Source organism: Triticum dicoccoides, chromosome 6B (genome assembly GCF_002162155.2).
Source record: "Triticum dicoccoides isolate Atlit2015 ecotype Zavitan chromosome 6B, WEW_v2.0, whole genome shotgun sequence".
NCBI classification, from domain to species: domain Eukaryota; kingdom Viridiplantae; phylum Streptophyta; class Magnoliopsida; order Poales; family Poaceae; genus Triticum; species Triticum dicoccoides.
In genome coordinates this window covers 237,807,181-237,826,535 of record NC_041391.1, presented here as the reverse complement: position 1 = coordinate 237,826,535, position 19,355 = coordinate 237,807,181, and positions in this window count along the sequence as shown.

Here is a 19,355-nt window from a genome sequence, read left to right as displayed (position 1 = left end):
TAAAATTCATTAGCGGTACTTCAACTTGCGCCCGCCGTCATTTTGATCACTGTACACAGAAACTCACGCAATATGATCACTGTGTACGATGTGACGTGAAAATATGGTTACTGTGCACCATAGACTGCTCGTACGCCGCATATTTGACCATTCCACGAGCTCCACGTAGGTGGGCAGAGGATTTATGTTATTGCGGGAGGGCGTATTTGCAAAAAAAAAAACGGCCAGCTATAAATCTCCAATTCTCCCCCTTCAAATCCCTATTCGCCGCACGCCCCATCCTGTCATCGACGTCGCGTGCCCATCATCCTCGCCCCCGACGACGACTTCACCATGTCTTCCGCTAGTTCTGTTCGGTCAGGTCTCCGCGGCCGGACAGCGGTGGTGCCGCTCATCCCATGTCCTCATCGCCCGTTGTCGGTGTCAAAACCGGCGGATCTCGGGTAGGGGGTCCCGACTGTGAGTCTAGGCGGATGGTAACAGGAGACAAGGGACACGATGTTGTTACCCAGGTTCGGGCCCTCTCGATGAAGGTAAAACCCTACTCCTGCTTGATTGATATTGATGATATGGGTAGTACAAGAGTGGATCTACCACGAGATCAAGGAGGCTAAACCCTAGAAGCTAGCCTATGGTATGATTGTTGTAATGGTTGTTTGTCCTATGGACTAAAACCCTCCGGTTTATATAGACACCGGAGAGGGCTAGGGTTACACAGAGTCGGTTACAATGGTAGGAGATCTACATATCCGTATCGCCAAGCTTGCCTTCCACGCCAAGGAAAGTCCCATCCGGACACGGGACGAAGTCTTCAATCTTGTATCTTCATAGTCTTGGAGTCCGGCCGATGATGATAGTCCGGCTATCCGGACACCCCCTAGTCCAGGACTCCCTCAGTAGCCACTGAACCAGGCTTCAATGACGATGAGTCCGGCGCGCATATTGTTCGGCATTGCAAGGCGGGTTCCTCCTCCGAATAATTCATAGAAGATTGCGAACACCAGGATAGTGTCCGGCTCTGCAAAATAGATTCCACATTCCACCGTAGAGAGAATAATATGTACACAAGTTCAATCTACTGACGTATTTTGTGGCATGATGTCACACCACCACCAAGCCTTTACTTGAATCGTTTTTTATTATAGCACCTCAGCGCGTTTAGCGAAGCGGTTTCCTTGGCACGTCTTGTCGAAGCAGAGATCGTGTTCCCCTTATTCCGGGATTCCCATCAATACGGACGTGGGTAACCCAACCGTGCTCGTTGCCACGCCTCCTCTATCGAAGGTGAGTCCCAAACGGTCACGGGGACGGCTCTTGGTATTCTCCCTCTTTATAATGAGACCAAGGCTCGTTTCTTTTCTTCAATCCTCAATCGAATCTACCCCTCGCCCCGAGTTCCAACACCCAGAGCCCCAGATTCGAGCGCTTCGGACCTTCAACAATGTCCGGCTCCGACCTTCAGGGCCGGTGGATGCCCTCCTCCGTCACGGAGGAGGACGTGCTAAAGCTGCGAGAAGCCAGGTACCTGACCTGCGAGATTTCGCATAGGTTGCCCGCCAAAGGGCAAGTCATTCCTACTCCCGAGCCCGGCGAGAGCGTCGTGTTCGTGTCCCACCTCCGCCGGGGTTTAGACTTCCCGACGGATCCTTTTGTGAGAGGGCTCATGTTTTACTATGGGCTGGAATTCCATGACCTGACTCCGGAGTCTATCCTCCACATCTCATCATTCATCGTCGTCTGCGAAGCCTTCCTCCGCACTACTCCCCACTTCGGTTTGTGGCTCAAGACCTTCAACGTGGAGCCGAAGATGATCGAGGGGCGTCAAGCTGAGTGCGGCGGGGCGGTTGTAAGGAGAAGGGCCGATGCTCCATGGCCCAAGGGCTCCTTCCAGGAGGAGCTCGGCTTGTGGCAACAGGAGTGGTTCTATATTACCGCTCCTAGGGGCAGCAAGCAGAAGCCGATGCCCATCTTTCGCTCGGGCCCTCCACAGCGACTGATGTCGTGGGTCAACGAAGGGCTCAACTGGGGGCCGTCAAAGGACGTACCCCTATTGCAGGGCCGGATTCGAGACCTCCAAGAGAGGGAGATCAATCTGGTCATGGTGATGCAGGTTATGCTGATTCGGCGTCTTCTGCCCTGCAAGCGTCGCCCCCTCCGCCTGTGGGAATTCAATCTAGAGGGGCCATGAGCTCTCCAACACTTCATGGGTACAACACCCGTGGAGATGTATAAATTGTTCTTCGGATCACAAGATATGTGTCCGGAATTGACCGAGGATTCCGGCCTAAGCTGCAATCGCGCCCGGATGCTCAGGTAAGTGGCCCTTCGTCCGGACACACCGTTTGTTTGCGCCTTCTTGAATTTGCCTTTTAACCCATCGTCTCTTGAATAGGAGTGGATAGCGCAAGCGAAACTGATACGGTGTCCGGCCCCCCTCCCGGAGACCGCGCCGGATCCCATGCTGGTCAGAATGCTGAAGGTTGTGCCTTCAGAGGAAGGCGAAGGGGAGAACAGGGACACTACCACCTCTACCAAGGAGGCTTTTGAGAAAGGGGGAATCGAGAATCCCTCCTTCCAAGGGGAGAAGAGGACACCTTCCGAAAACCCGGAGGCCAAGGCCTCGAAGCGGGGGAAGAGATCTTCACCAGAGGGTCCTGCGTCCGGGGAGGCCCCGGCCGCATTATCTCCCCTAAGGAATCAGCCCTCCAGCGAGACGTAAGTAGAAAAAAGGGGGGTTCTGTAATAAGAGACATCCCTATTTTTGCTTCTGAGGATAACCGAAGTTTTTACCTTGTAGTTCGGATCTCCGTCCTTCTCAGATGAGCTCGTCTTCGGGGGACCTTCGTTCGGAGATGATGGAGAGCGAGACGCCTCCATCTGCCGCACCATCGGATAGGGCGGACGAACCTGAGGTGTCATCACGGAGGGTATCCCCGAGTCCGGCAGGGCCGGAGAGTTCTGCACCAACTGGTGTGCGGCCGGGGGAGCTGAAGGATCTGCTTGAGAGGGCGTCTATCTCAGAAGGTCACCGTACATTGATGAGTACGGTGATTGGAAGAATTTTGTTCGCCGAAGGCGGGTTGCATGATGCCGTCAGAAGCTTGCTGGCGGGGTTTGAGGTACGTAAAAATAACATACCTTTTGACAGTTTTACACATAAAGTGCGCCCTATATAGATAGTAGCCCCTGAGACTCGGTAGGTTGTCGAGAGCGACAGCGTGCCGAGGATCAAAATCGCAGGTATTGATTTTCGCCTTTCCTATGCAGGTGGCGGATAGTCCGGTGGCCAGCCGGACTGATGGAGTTGCCGAACTAAAGCGGCAACTCGACGTTGCGGATGCGGACATCGCGCTGGTCAATAAGCGACTTGACGAGTCACAAGGTAGGTTTTTTCTTCGTGGTCACCTAGTAAGGGAGCCGAAGCCCACTCCTTACAACATGTGTGCTCAATGCAGATGGTGCCACTGCTGTGGAGAGCCTTCGGGCAGAACTTGCTCGAGCCAAGGAGCAGGCCAGAAGGAGTGATGCGGCTGCCTCGAGGGCGGTCGAAGAGCTAGAAGCCGAAAGGGCTGTTCACTGCTGAAGCAGGGAGGAGATGGCCGAAAGGGCCGTGAAGTTGAAAGATGTTACCGACCGCTATGAGGTTCTTGAAAAAGAACGCCGAGCGGAGCAAGAAGACCTGAGGAAGGCCACCGCTGAAGCCAAGGATGCCCGTTCTGCAATGAGGGCTATAAAGGAGGAGCTGCGCCAGGCCGGAGATATTGTGGCTGGCAAGCCCTTTCTGCTGCGCAGGAGGTTTACAGATCCGAAGTATGCTCAGCTTGGCCAGCTGTGGGGTCCGGAGGATCCTTATATGGACTTAGCGGCGAGTGTGGCAGATGCTGTTGTGCACTTCCGAAGTCAAAAGGATCACGAGACGAAAGAGCTTTTTTGGTCTCAGTTCCATAGTCCGGAGCGTTCACTTCCGCTGACCGATCGGTTGGCTAAGTGGGCTGAGCTAAATAGATTGTCCGGACTTGCCATGACGGATATCGTGGCTCATGTCTGGCCGGATAGGCCCAAGCCGAAGAGTTATTTCTGCTTATTGCAGCAATTCCTTAGGGCGGTGCCGCATATAAAGGCGATGAAGCGGTCGGCCTGCATAGAGGGTGCACAGATGGCCCTCGCCCGTGTGAAGACACACTGGACGGAAATGGATGCCACCGATGTTGCAACCCGGGGTTCGGACGAGAGCCGGTTACCCGCCGAGCACTATTTCGGGGAAGTTCTGCGTGGGTGCTCGTGTAATAGAGTCGCAGTGCTCAAAAAATGTCATGTTCAAATGAACTTTATGGTTTGTAAAATGATGTTTATAATATAGGCGCTTTTTGTACTTGTGCGTTCAAGTATTGAAATATCTCCTGTGCGGCCGTTAATGTATACTTATGTATAACCTGAAAGATGGCAGTCTTCGGCTTCAGCCCCCATGCACATGGTGCGGGGGTGTTTGCGAAATAGCGCATTTCACACTTAATCCAACGTCTTGGTCCTGTGAAGGAGGTGGTAGCGTAGCAAATGAGGCAACCGGACTATAATGCTTTATCACTTTCACTTAGCCATAGGAGTTCGAAGGTGGGGCTACGATATAGCCCCTAGGGGCACCGCGCTCTCCAGATTTGGGGCGCGTGTGTGCCTGACCGGGAAGCGGTCCTTCGTCAAAGCGGAGGAATTCTAAACATTCCAGAGGTCGATCGAGTGATTGACCAGTCTCTCGCTACATCATGACAGTCAGTTTTCGGCTTTCTCTACTGAGGTGCTCACCCGGCCGAACCGGGGCACAATCGCAGTAGTTCTCCTGGTGCTGCGTTAGCCGATGATACGGAACGTAAGGCAGCAAAACACAGGAGCCGGGCAAACCCAACATTTGACCAAAGACATGATTTGGAGCTGATGCATATAAGGCCTAACTCGAGACGCCGAACACTCCCTGAGGTGTTCGGTCTTTATGATGACGGGCAGATCAATGCCCTAAGCCCCTAGTGTCCAGGTACACGCAAGATCCTCTGACGCGGCCGATGCCAAAACGTCAGCCTCCTCTCTGGTTATGATGAGAAACCAGGGGATGTATAGCAACAAGAGATAGTAAAAAAAGTTTACGCAGGGTCTTAATCTAAAAAGAATCCTTGCAACGGGTCCCTACTGCACGTCTGCGCCTGTGTCTCCGTTGTGCTGTATCCTGGATGGGTGTAACACGCTGTTCATCTGTAAAAGAGAGGAACTTAGTTTGAAAAGAAATCGTGTCAAAAATGTATTTAAAACAGAGTATGAATAAATGAATAAAGTTGAGCTTTTGTTGGCTCTTTATTGCTCATACGCACAGCCCCTTGTGAAGGGGTGTGCGGCTATGGAGCCCCTGGTTTATTTATGCCGGACTCGCCTAGCCGTGTCCGGGGGTCTTGAATGACCTTTTAATGAGATGATGCCGCGTGGACCGGGCATTTTAAGTGTAAGAGACGCGTAGTGCGGTATTGCGTTAAAGCGGACAAAAGCTTCACGTCCCAATAGTGCTTGATGGCTACTTTTGAATGGGGCGACATGAAAGATTAGCTTTTCGCGTTGGAAGTTGTCGGGTGACCCGAACACAACTTCTAGTAGTAAGGAGCCCGTGCACTTGGCGTAAGGGCCTGGCGTCACTCCTTTAAAGGAAGTGCGGCTATGTCGAATATTAGTAAGGTCTACCCCCAACTTGCGGATTGTGTCCGGATATAGCAGGTTTAAATCGCTGCCGCCATCCATTAGGACTTGTGTAAATTGTAGTCCGTCGATTATAGGATCCAATATCAGAGCAGTCCATCCTGCATTTCGAATACTTCTAGAATAGTCTAGGTGGTCGAAAGTAATTGGTTTTGACATCCAATCTTGAGGTTCCGCTGGGGTGGACCGTGCGACACCTACTTTGGCGGGTGCCGCACTGTTGTTCTGTATTATCACATGAAGTGAGTTTACAGTTTTGACTTCTTGTGGGAAAGTCTTTTGTTTTCCGGCGCTCTGCTGGTGGGGTTCGTCGTCATCCTCGCTTGGCGCGTCGAGCCCCTTGTGTTCGGCGTTGAGTCGGCCGGACTGTTTGAAAACCCAACAATCTCGGTGGGTGTGGTTTGCAGGCTTCCCGGAAGTACTGTGGATTTGACATATCCGATCCAAAATTTTGTTTAGGTTGGATAGCTCGTCACTGTTGTCCTTAAGAGGCAGTGTTTCATTGTTCAGCCGCGAGCTTTTGAAACCGGCGTTGACCGCCGTGTTCTTTGGGCTTTTTTCTTTATTTCGGCGCTGGTCCTTTCTGCGCCGTGATTTTCCGTTTCTATCTCTGATCTCGGATGTACTCGGGTCGCTGGTGCTGCATCTTGCTAGCCAGCTGTCTTCCCCCGCGCAGAAGCGGGTCATGAGGCTTGTTAGCACGGCCATTGTTCTCGGCTTCTCTTGGCCGAGGTGTCTGGCGAGCCATTCGTCTCAGACATTATGTTTGAAAGCTGCTAAGGCTTCGGCGTCCGGACAGTCGACTATTTGGTTCTTTTTTGTGAGGAACCTGTTCCAGAATTTGCGCGCTGACTCTCCGGGCTGTTGAGTTATGTGACTTAAATCGTCTGCATCCGGAGGGCGGACATAAGTCCCCTGAAAGTTTGCTCTAAACGCGTCCTCGAGCTCTTCCCAACTTCCAATGGTATTTTCTGGGAGGCTTTTGAGCCAATGCCGAGCTGGCCCCTTGAGCTTGAGGGGTAGATATTTTATGGCGTGGAGATCATCTCCTCTAGCCATATGTATGTGCAGGATGTAATCCTCAATCCAGACTCCGGGGTCTGTTGTTCCGTCGTATGCCTCTATGTTTACGGGCTTGAACCCCGCTGGAAATTCATGATCCAGCACCTCATCGGTGAAACATAGTGGGTGTGCGGCGCCCCTGTATTTAGGTGTGCCGTTATCTTCGAACACTCGGCGTGTTGTGTTACTTCCTGGGGCCCTCTTCTTTGGCCCATAAATGGACCTGACCGAGCCGTCCGTTTTGCGAGGATCTTTATTTGTGCCATGTGCCAGCTTATGTGTGGCGCCGCTTGCCGCTCTTGGCCTATCATCTGGTCGTCTATCCAGCCAGGCGGCCTCTTTGCTTTTTGCTTGTGGGGGCTCTACGGCCTCCTCGTCGAATTCGGGCAGCAGCTTGCGCTTCGGGTAGCTCTTTATTTGGTGGCTATTGCCATATTTGTCCGCGGTCTTGAGTACTTTGCTCCACCTCATTCTGAGTATGTCTTCCACTGTTTTGAGCTTCCGTTTCTCCTTCTTCAAACTTCTTGTAGTGGCGACAAGCCTTTTTTGGAGGTTCTTATGCTCCGGTGGTGTGTCCGGTGTGAGATCGTCTGGACTGTTGTTTTCGCCGAGGATGAGTTGATTATCCGATTCATCCTGTTCGGATGGCTGCTTGGTTGCATGTTCGTCGACCACTGGTTTGCCCTGCGCTATGGCTGGGTCATTATGAGTGCTGCTGTTATCGAGGCGGGACTTGGGGCGGCGCTTGCGTCGCCGTTTTGGTTGTTTTTTGGGGGAATTATCCTTCACCGCGTCCCGTTGTTCCTCGTTATCGCTCCCCTTTGGGGTGTCCACCATGTATATATCATGAATTGAGGTGGCTTTCTGGTGCCTGGTAGGTGCTGGTTCTTGGTCGTCTCCGGCGTCGTCGTCCATACCGTCGATGTCTTCGGAGTCGTGGTCTAGCATGTCGGTTAGATCGTCGACAGTGGCTACAAAGTGGGTGGTGGGTGGGCTTTGAATTTCTTCGTCGTCCGCATCCCAACCATCCTGACCACAGTCCGCCCAGGGCTCTCCTGATAACGAGAGATACTTTAGCGAATTCAGGATGTCGCCAAAGGGTGAGTGCTGAAAGATGTCCGTAGCGGTGAACTCCATGATCGGCGCCCAATCGAATTCGATTGGCAGGGGCGCAGGAGGTTCGAAGTCCGGCAAGGAGTCCGACACCTCGGAGTCATGAGCTTTGCAAGGGACAAGGTCAGTATTCGGCTCCATCGCCGTAGAAGTTGCAGCCCCCGAGGCGGTGTCCAGCCACATGTCCTCTATCTGCGAGGTCGGCTCCGAACTATGGGTCAGAGCGGACTCGTGTGCGGCCTCCAGGCTACTGTCCGGCGGCAGAGCTAAATCATGCCCATCGTGACAGTGCGGCGCGCTCGGCTGTGGCTCGAATCCATCGAAGATCAAGTTTCCGCGGATGTCAGCCGTGAAGTTTAGGCTTCCAAATCTGACCTGATGGCCAGGGGCGCAGCTTCCGATCTGCTCCAGATGGCCAAGTGAATTGGCCCGCAGTGCAAAGCCGCCGAACACGAAGATCTGTCCGGGAGAAAAGTCTCACCCTGGACTGCGTTGTTGTTGATTGAAGAAGCCATCAAGCCTATCGGTGACGACACAGAGGAACTCTCAATGAAAGCACCAATGTCGGTGTCAAAACCGGCGGATCTCGGGTAGGGGGTCCCGAACTGTGCGTCTAGGCGGATGGTAACAGGAGACAAGGGACACGATGTTTTTACCCAGGTTCGGGCCCTCTCGATGGAGGTAAAACCCTACTCCTGCTTGATTGATATTGATGATATGGGTAGTACAAGAGTGGATCTACGACGAGATCAAGGAGGCTAAACCCTAGAAGCTAGCCTATGGTATGATTGTTGTAATGGTTGTTTGTCCTACGGACTAAAACCCTCCGGTTTATATAGACACCGGAGAGGGCTAGGGTTACATAGAGTCGGTTACAATGGTAGGAGATCTACATATCCGTATCGCCAAGCTTGCCTTCCACGCCAAGGAAAGTCCCATCCGGACACGGGACGAAGTCTTCAATCTTGTATCTTCATAATCTTGGAGTCCGGCCGATGATGATAGTCCGGCTATCCGAACACCCCCTAGTCCAGGACTCCCTCACCCGTCGACGGTGAGGTGCCACATTTCGAACACAGAGGATCACAAGGGTTGGGTGTTCTACAAATGTCCCAATCACTCCGTAAGTAACTTGAGTTGATTTCGTTCTTGGCAACAGTTTTCCCCTCTCGGTGGACAAAGTTGCATTTTTCACATTTTGCTCTTGGTTTGCAGACTACTAGGTGTGATTTCTGGTTTTGGGAGATGGAATATGTTGTGTACCTAGTGGATGCTCATTTCTTGGTTGGGAACCAAGCTGTTGATGTCGTTGGAGCAACAAAGGAGAGGAGGGAAGAACTCATTAGGGCTAGGAATGAAAGGAGAAGGATTGCAGGTCGAGTGGCAACTGATAGAGCTGCTATGGCAAGGCCTGGCTCTCTGCAGCAGAACATGAGCAGGCAGCAAGATAGTGCATTGATTGGATTAGGTGCAGAGATCTTGGTGCTGCTGAAGCTTCTCTTAGGTAGTGTGATGCTGTTGTGTGCCCTCTGTGTTCTTATGTTGATGAAGAAGTGAGGACAAGTGCTCTCTGCAATAGAAGAAGAAGAAGAAGAAGAACAAGAATAACAAGAAGAAGAAGAAGAAGAAGCGCTCGTATGAAAGGCCGTCATTCGCCCTGATGGCTTACCCGCGTTTGTGCATACCTCATACGACAGCTGAAACGGGTGGCAATGGAACGTCGTCGAATGCTCTAGTTGTTTTCTTCTTCTGGTCGAGGATGTCATACGATCGCTCATATGAGCGTGTGCGCTCGCATGGAACACCGTCATTCATCATGTCGCCTCTTGTTGCTTTCTGCTGGAACTGCCAGGAGGTCGTGCGACCGCCGAAACGAGATGGTCACCCCTTTTGATCTGTTTCTTCCGAAACTTCTATTTTTCCTCTACTTCTTCCATGTTTGGAAATACCTTTTATGTGTGTGTTTCCTCACCTGCTCCTTTTTGTTGCAAGGGCTTGTCTCTCTGCTTTTTTCTCTGCAGCAAGGGCTTGTTTCTCTTCGTGCTTCTTTGCTAGAAGTGCTTGTCTGTGTGCTTCGTTCCGTGCCGCACTGGCTTTCTTCTCTTCTAGTTTCTTTGCAGCAGCAGCCTCCTTTTGAGCCTTCTTCTTAGCAGCTAGTTTCTCCTTCCTGTCAGCAGATAATCTCTCTTTGTGTCTCCACTAATATCTGTCTTGTTTCTGCTCTTGCCTGCCTCAGGATTGCCATTGCTTCCCTCTTTTGTGCAGCTGCCTCTCTCTTCTTCTTAGCTTCTCTAGCCTTCTTTTCTGATTTGTCATGCCTTCTTTCCAGCATCCTCTTCTGCTTTCTTCAACTCTACTTCTATCCTTGCCCCTAGTATAACCTTCCTGTCTTCAAGTTCCTTCTCTCTTTGCTGCTTCATGGCCAACATCTTCTTAGCTAGGTCTCCCTGCCTGATTGTGTTAGTGCTTGCTTGGGGTTGGTTCAACATTGCCTGTGCATTTGTTAAGAAAGTTGATTCTGGGATTGGTGTCTGTTGTAGTTGTGTCAAATATTGTGTACAAGGTAGGTTACAGTTGGAAGCCGGCGGCATGTGCCGGTGTCCAGGGTGACCGGGTGCGGTATTGTAGCGGTGCTGGATTGAGGGGCTACAGTGTAAGGATCTAGGGAATCGAAGCCTATTTAGCAAGGGGGAAAAGCGAGTGACATGCAGTTTGGAATGGAGCCCAGTGGTCTGATGGAAGCGTGAAACTCGTCACCGGTCGGTGATGATCGGTGGTACTCTGCAGTGGGGGTTGAGTGGTGTTGTTTCGCGACCCTTGAGACTGGACCAGGACAGCGGAGGCTTGACACGGTAATAGCGGCGAGGCGTGCGGTACACACGGGGCATGGAGACTGGCTAGGGCTCTGGTGGTCATACATGTGATGAGACAACTGCGAATTTTGACTCATCACATGTATGACCTCCAGAGCCCTGGCCAGTCTCCATGCCCCGTGCGTACCGCACGCCTCGCCGCTATTACCTTGTCGAGCCTCCGCTGTCCTGGTCGAGTCTCAAGGGTCGCGAAACAACACCACTCAACCCCCACTACAGAGTACCACCGATCATCACCGACCGATGACGAGTTTCACGCTTCCATCAGACCACTGGGCTCCAGTCTGAACTGCATGTCACTCACTTTTTCCCCTTGCTGAATAGGCTTCGATTCCCTGGATCCTTACACCGTAGCCCCTCAATCTAGCACCGCGTGAAGTCTTCCAGAATCCAGCTCCACCTTCAACATGACTCCATGGTAGATGATCAGTCCACCCTTGCGTCCCGTTGACTTCAAGGTGGTTCACCATTGCTTGACGCGGTAATAGCAGCGAGGCATGCGGTACGCACGGGTCATGGAGACTGGCCAGGGCTCTGGTGGTCATACATGTGATGAGACAACTGCGAATTTTGACTCGGGATGACTACAAGCAATGGTGAAATTTCTTTAAGTTTCATACAGACTGTCAAGAATGGAGTGGTGATTGCTCGAGCATTGACTGTGGTCAAGAAAAGGAGGGACTACAAGTTGTAGGTGGAGTCACATGGAGTCTTTAGAGTAGCAGCGGTACTCATGGGATAAGCTCAAGTCCAATGTACATGGAAGTTTGACGCATTGACGAATTCAAGGTGGTGGAGAATATTCTCCAAGGTGGAGTTTGTTGTAGTTGTGTCGAATATTGTGTACAAGGTAGGTTACAGTTGGACTCTGAGTAGTATTGTGTTTAGATAGGATATGGAGTCGTATCCAAGTAGGACACTTGTATCCTAGGCCTCTCTTATATAGCGGGGGTAGACACACGTTGTAACCTATGACGACTAGATAGCGACAAGCTCGCAAGGGGGTGCTAGCGGCTTGTGCCGGCGCCCGGGTGGCCGGTGTTGTGGCATCTCGGGGAGGAGAGCCTGTAGTCATTGCCCCGGGGAGTAGGCGAGTTCGCCGAACCTCATTAACAAATCTCGCTGTCGTCATTGTCTGTGATTGCTTGTTCCTTGGTGGATCAACCGTGTACCTCAGATTTATTCTAACAGTGTCTGCTCAAGCACTCTAGGCAATGGCCTCTGTATATACACATGTCAAGTGACAACAAATGGAAAGTAAGTATGTCACTAAAGCATGACTGAATCAGAGCAAGTAATGTAACAAGTACAATGTCTAAATTACCTGCTGAAGCATGTGATCCACCATAAGATCTTCAACTAATGTACTGGTGTCTGCACTTGTGTTGGCCTGCTGCTCATCAAACAAATAGCTTCTTAGAGTCTAGGATACAACTTCTAGAGGTTGTGTAGAAGACAAGATAGTTACCTGGGCTTGTTCTGGAGGTGGCTGCTGCTCCATAGTAGCTTGTGAAGCTTCCAAAATGTCATCAGATTGGGGTGGAGGAGCTTGTGCATTGGGAGGTGGTAGACCAGCTTCCAAACTATCCATGGGGATGTGTTGATAAAGATCCCTCTTCATCCTCTCAAGAAACCAAACCCAGTTAGGCTTGTCCTCCACTTCCACAACACCTATTTCTACGGGGAATATGCAATTATTTGCATCTATTCCTACTACAACCAGCAACCGACTTCTGTATCTTGTCTTAATATGGCAGCCATCTATGAAGATCATGGGCCTGCAACCTTGAAGGTAGCCTCTCTTGCATGCATCAAGGCACGTGTAGGCTTTGTTGAACCTAGCTTCATCATCATAGACTGCTTTGACACTCTTCCTGTCATTCACTAGTAACTTTACATCAACTCTGTTCTTGCAGTTGTATTCCTTAATTGCTTTCCTAAGCAAATCAACATTTTCAAACACTTGTCCGACATGAAATTTTGGACAAGTCAAATCCTTCTTTCTAAAAGCTCTAAATTTGGTTTGTACTTCATCATCTGAATCAGGTGCCCAAAGATCTTCACCTTCAGATTCATAATCTAACATATTTTCTTCCTTTGCTTGCCCTACAACTCCTTTATATTTTGCAATAGCTGATGTTTTCTACTTTACCTTATCCTTGCTCTAAACTGGTTCATCCTCATCCACATTGAAAGAACATGCGGTGCCCCCATGTTTGGTTTTGGTAATTGATGACAATCTCTATGGACTAATGATTGTCTTGAGTTATATTTGAAGGATTTGTCCATAGGCTTTTCTTGAAGTCCATGTGTTGGTTTCAAGGAGTATATGAGTTGACCAAGGTGCTATGAAGGAATTATCCAAAGATTGATCATGTGAGTATTGAGATTATTGCAAGCATGTCTTGAAGAAGAAGATTGTGTGATCATTCATGTTTACCTTCAAGACATCATCCAAATGAAGAGAATTGGAAATATTCAAGGTTGATCAAGACTAAGTCAAGAGTGAATCAAGTTGATCAACTCACAAAGCATAGAAGATGTACCGAGAGGGATCAAGTGATCCCATGATATGGTAAGCATTTTCCATTATGCTTTGTGTACTAACCCATGGTCTATCTGAGTGTTCTATGTGGGGTTAGGTACGTGTTCATGGGCTTGGGTCAAGAGGAAGATATCACTCAACCCATGGATAGGATGACATCAAGTGGTGATCGTCATCAAGATTGTCATGTGCAAGTTCAAGTGGAGCATGACGAAGAGATCAAGTGCTTGAAGCTTGCCGTCCATTGAGGTGTCAATGGACTTGTGAAGATGTGCCGAAGAGTGGCTCACCCATAGTGGAGTATGGGGGAGCAATCATCTAGTCTTCATCGACCCAACGCAATCAAGAAAGGTGGTCCATATTGAGGAGGACAAGATCGTTATCATCTATCTCAAGTGGATCATGCGCAAGGCAAAGGTTTGCCCTTGATAGGTTTTCTATTTTTCCGGTCTCATGGTGGTAGTTTGGAGACCGGGTTATAGGATCGATAGCCGTACTATCAAGGGGGGCTCTCAAGTGAGTAGCTTGATCGTATCATTCGTCGAGAGCTCAAACCATTGCATCCTTGCATCATCTTTCTTGATTCTTATTTGTATTTTCTTTTGAGGTTTTAGAGCTTGCGGTTATCTTTGTGACAAGCTCTAGTTCATTGAAAACGGATTTCATATGCTTCTTCTTTTGCGTTTTTAGTGTTGGAGGTTTTACCAGTCTTATTCGAGGAAGGGTTCTCACCATTTTCTCATGGGCCTTTTCTACTTGTTTTTTTAGTTCTAACAAGATTGTGTTAGCCCTTGTCTCTGGCTTTCCAACAAACTTGGTTTCGTTGAATTCGAAGTCCGTTTGCAGAAGTTGTGGCAGTTTTGGTGTTCTGAAAAGGCTGCAGCGGTACTACCGCGGACAGGAGTGGATGCAATTTTTTTACTACCGCTCCAGAGCGGTACTACCGTGGCTTCTACAGCGGTACTACCGCTCCTGACCAAAAACTCATCACAAGTCCAGCGGTGGTAGGCACAGATGTATTTTTTTAGTACCGCTCGCAAGCAGTAGTACCGCTACCCCTAGCGGTAGTACCGTGAGGTCGAGCGGTAGTACCGCTCTGTGCGGGCTGTGAGCATAACAGTTGGATTTGTCCCCACCTATAAAAGGGGGTCTTCTTCCCCAATGGACCTCATCTCTTTAGCTCGTGTTCTTCCCCATTGTTGACCTTCTTCGAGCTTGCTAGCTCTCAGTCCCTCCAATGATTCTTGCTAGTTCTTGAGGGAAAAGAGAGAGGAGATCTAGATCCACGTTTCCACCAATCACTTTCTCCTCTAAGTGAGGGGAACCTTTTGGATCTATATCTTGGAGTTCTTCATGTTCTTCTTTCGTGCTTCCTCTCATTTTCCTCCCTAGCATTAGTTGCTTTGGTAGGATATGGGAGAGAAGGACTTGGGCACTCCGTGTGCCCTTGTCATTGCATTTGGTGCATCGGTTTGAGTTCTCCATGGTGATACGTGGAAGTTACAAGTTGAGAAGCTTATTACTCTTGGGTGCTTGGTACCCTTGAGCTTGTTCCTCTTTGGTGCTTGGGCGCCCTAGACGGTTGGTGGTGTTCGGAGCTCAATCATTGTGGTGTAAAGCTCCGGGCAAGCGTCGGGGTCTCCAATTAGGTTGTGGAGATCGCCCCGAGCAATTTTATGGGTACCGGTGACCGTCCCCAAGGGTTGCCAAAGTGTACGGGTTTGGTGACTGCCCCCAAGGGTTGCCATTTGTACGGGTTCGGTGACCGCCCTCAAGGGTCCCTTAGTGGAATCACAACATCTTGCATTGTGCGAGGGCGTGAGGAGATTACGGTGGCCCTAGTGGCTTCTTGGGGAGCATTGTGCCTCCACACCGCTCCAAACGGAGATTAGCATCCGCAAGGGTGTGAACTTCGGGATACATCGTCGTCTCCGCGTGCCCCAGTTATCTCTTACCCGAGCCCTTTACTTATCCACTTTACTTTGTGATAGCCATATTGTTTCTTGTCATATATCTTGCTATCACTTAGTTGTTTATCTTGCTTAGCATAAGTTGTTGGTGCACATAGGTGAGCCTAATTGTTGTAGGTTTTGTGCTTGACAAATTAACCATTAGGTTTATTCCGCATTTGTTCAAGCCTAAACCGTAATTATTTTCAAAGTGCCTATCCCCCCCTCTAGGCGACATCCACGATCTTTCAATTGGTATCAGAGCCTCGTCTCCCTTTGTTAGGCTTAACCGCCTAGAGAGTAAAGATGTCGACTAGGGGATTAGGATTCTCTGACACTCTTACTTTCAATGGCACAATTTTTGATGTTTGGGTAATTTGCATGCTTAATCTCTTTAGGGTCATGGACCCAAATTTAGATCGAATTGTAGATATGGTTTTTTCTCCTCCAAAGGATCCTCAACGATTATCTTTAGAGGATGAGAAAAACTCTTATCTCAATGCTCAAGCTTCTAATGTGCTCTTTGATGCTCTGAGCAATGTAGTTATATTTCAACTCATGTTGTTCCGGGATGCTCATGAGTTGTGGACGAAGCTTCAAGATAAATATGGTGTGTCGAAGATTTGTGGGGATTATTGTTCTCCCTCCACCTCCGGCCGTGTTGTCTTCTCAACTGCCTCTACTTCACCTACATGCGGTTTGCCACAAGGTAATGATATGGTGAGTAGTGTTGATCATTGCAATGATGATAGTGTGCTTATTATCGATGATCCTTCACCACTATCTTATTGCAATGCTTCTTATTTGGACTTTAACACTTCGGGCACCCCAAATGTTTCACATGCTTGTGTTTATAGTCCTTGCATATCATGTAGAAATTGCTTGACTAAATCTCATGATGATATGCTTGCTATGTCTTGTTGCCATGATAAAAATGCTTGTATTTCCTCTAGTTGTTGTGCTAACAATGTAGAGAAAACCCAACACTCCATGGAACAAGATGTGGTCTTGAATGGTGCCTCAAGGGATCCTACATCATCATCTATTGCTTTTTGCCTTATGGCTAAGGCGTCAAAGGTATCTCCTACTTTGAACCACAATATGCCGCTTGATGATGATGTTAATGCTAATGATGATGAGGATAATGATGAAGAGAATGATAATATTGCTTCCTTAAAAATTAAGGGGGAAATGATTTTTAAAGCTCTTCACAAAAATAAACTTGCTCGTTCCAACTTCATGGAAATCATGTCTAATGCCATTGAGGGCAAGAAATACATTGAGGAGTTGGAATCTCATCTATAGGAGCATGAGGTCACCATTTAGAAAATGGAAGCTCATGAGCGTGATTACGCAAATGAGGTCGCGGAGCTATCTCAAGCTCTTGAACATGAACAAACCACCTCCGAATCTCTTGAGGAGACTTTTGATCTAGAACTATCCAGAGTGAAGGAATCTTATGATAGAGCTCTTGAGGTGGCCAATGATTTTGAAACTAAAAATGAGAAGCTTGAAGTTGTGCATGCTAAACTCCTTGAGGACTTTGGGCACCTCGAAAATGGCTCAAGGGTCATTAAGAGTGAGCTCATCAAACTCACCGAGTCTCATGCACAACTTAAAGCTTCATATTCTAAAGAGCTTTCCAAGTTGCCTTCTCCTCTTGCTATTATTGATTATGCTTGTGCTACTAACTCTTTTTCTAGTGAAGCATCCATTTTGAAGGAGAATGTTGAGCTAGGGGCTCAACTTGAGTTGCTATCTAGAAAATATGAGAAGTTGGAAGAAAATCATGTAAAGCTCACAAACTCTCATGATGATCTTCTAGTATCCCATAATGTGCTAAAGATAGCTCATGAGGCTATGTCTAAGGTAACTTCTAGTAAGTCGCATGTGGATACTAGCACTACTTCAAGTCAAAATGCTATCTTGCCATGTGCTAGTCCTTGTAATTTGTCTACTCATAACATTGGTACTTCTTGTGATGAATTACTCTCCTTGCCTTGTTGATCTAATGATGAAGCTTATACTTCCTCTAGTACTTGTGTTGATACTAACCATGTAGAGGAAATTAAAGAGCTCAAGGCTCAAGTCACTTCTTTGAAGAAAGACTTAGAAAAGTGTCATGAAGGGAAGTCCACACTCCAATATCTTGAGTGTGCAAAAATCCCCCAATGACAAAGGTGTACTTGGATTCAACTCCAATAAGAAGAAGAAGTCCAATAGAAGCAAGAAGAAGGGCCAAGAACAAGTCAAGAATTCGGCCAGGATTATTTGCTTCAAGTGCAAAATTGAAGGGCATCATGTTAGATCTTGCCCATTGAAGAAGAAGCCCGTTAATGACAAGCAACAAGGGAAGCGGCCACAAGTTCATTCTCATGCTCAACCTCAATTTGAAGAAATGCCTCTTCCCAATAAGACTCAAGCTAATGCTTCTCAAATTGAGAAATCAAGTGAGAAGAAAGTGAAGAGTAGACGTTGCTACATATGTCATGAGAAAGGTCACGTCGCTTCTTCATGCACTAGTGGTAACTTATCCAACCCAATTATTATTGATGATATCTATTCTCTTGGGAAGGATAAGGTTGGCAATGTGTTTGCCAAGTTTGTTGGTACTCAAAGTGTTGTCAAGAAAAGAAACATTTGGGTAGCCAAGCCTATTGTGACTAACCTCTTAGGAACCAACTTGGTTGGGAACCACCAAGCTCAAACTTGATCAATAGGTGTTATTGGAGGGCATTGGAGACTTGGCTACATCATGAAGAATTAAGGGATCTTCATCATTCATATTGTCTCAAGCCAAGTCAATTGGGTTATCAAGTTTCTATCTTATATCCAATATGCCTCCTTGCGGTAACTTGTACTTAAATTGTTTACATTGAATGTTACTTGCGCCTTTGCATGTTTTGGTTTTGTTCCTTGCATGTGTTGTATATGTTGTGCTTCCAATTTGCTTATCTTGAGAAATCAAGTATGTGTGTGTTGGTTTGCACATCATGTACGTGTGTGTAGTGCGTTGAGCCTTTGCGCATCTTGTTTGTATCTTAGTTGGCTCTTGTGAGAGATTAATGGAAATTTCTATTTTTGGGAAGTGATGTGCTTTGTGCACCTCACAATCCTATAAATGTGTGTACATGAGGAATACCATCTTGTATTGATATTACAAGATTATCTAGTCACTATGTGGTATGTCTTCTCATGGGAAATTCAAATTCTAAATAGTCCATTAATTATCTCTTGTTGGATCCTTTATTTGCCTCTTGTTTATCTTTAATTGGTATCACATTATGGGGGAGTAATATGCTATGTGTATATTACTAGACTAGAAAATGTGTACATTTGAGATATTGTCACTTAGAATTGATATTGTAAATTATCTTGTTCCTAGGTGGCATGTTAGCTCTACAAGTTGCAAATTTGTTGTGCGTTTGGTGTGAAGATTATGTTGGATAACCTTGCTTTCTACCACCGGGAATTATTTCCAAATACTTCTTGTCTTTTGACAATTGGTACTCACTTGTGTGGTAGAAATTATTGATATTCTTTATATTGGATTTTGCTTTTATTTGCCTTATCTCTTGCCAAGGTTTGTGCAACTCCCTTTGTCTTCCATATCACTTGTGGATCTTGTTAATTTCTTGATCTTGTCTAGTGTTTTCTAGATATAGTGAAAGTGGTGATCCCACCTTGTGCATTTTGTATTCAAATGCAAATTCTCTACAATGCACTAGTCTTGGGGGAGCTATCCTATTTTCTATAAAATGCTCATCTTGTGATCCTTATCAAGTGTGTGTTGGTGGAAGGCAAGCCACTTTCTTTTTGGTACTTTGTGCCATCATAAAACTTTGTTGAGAGCTTAGTTTGTTTGGAACCATCCTCTCTTTGGGAGTTTGACATCTTTAATTTAGTGTGTATCATTGTATATCTCATTCCTTGATGTATCTGTTGTGGATATCCTCCAAGTAATGATTTATTCATTTGATATCTTTTTTTCTCTTGGTTTTCCTTTGTCAATTGGTATCGGTTCTTGAAAGTCTTGAGCATGCATATTTACTTCATGTAGTTTATTTGGCATGCTTTCTT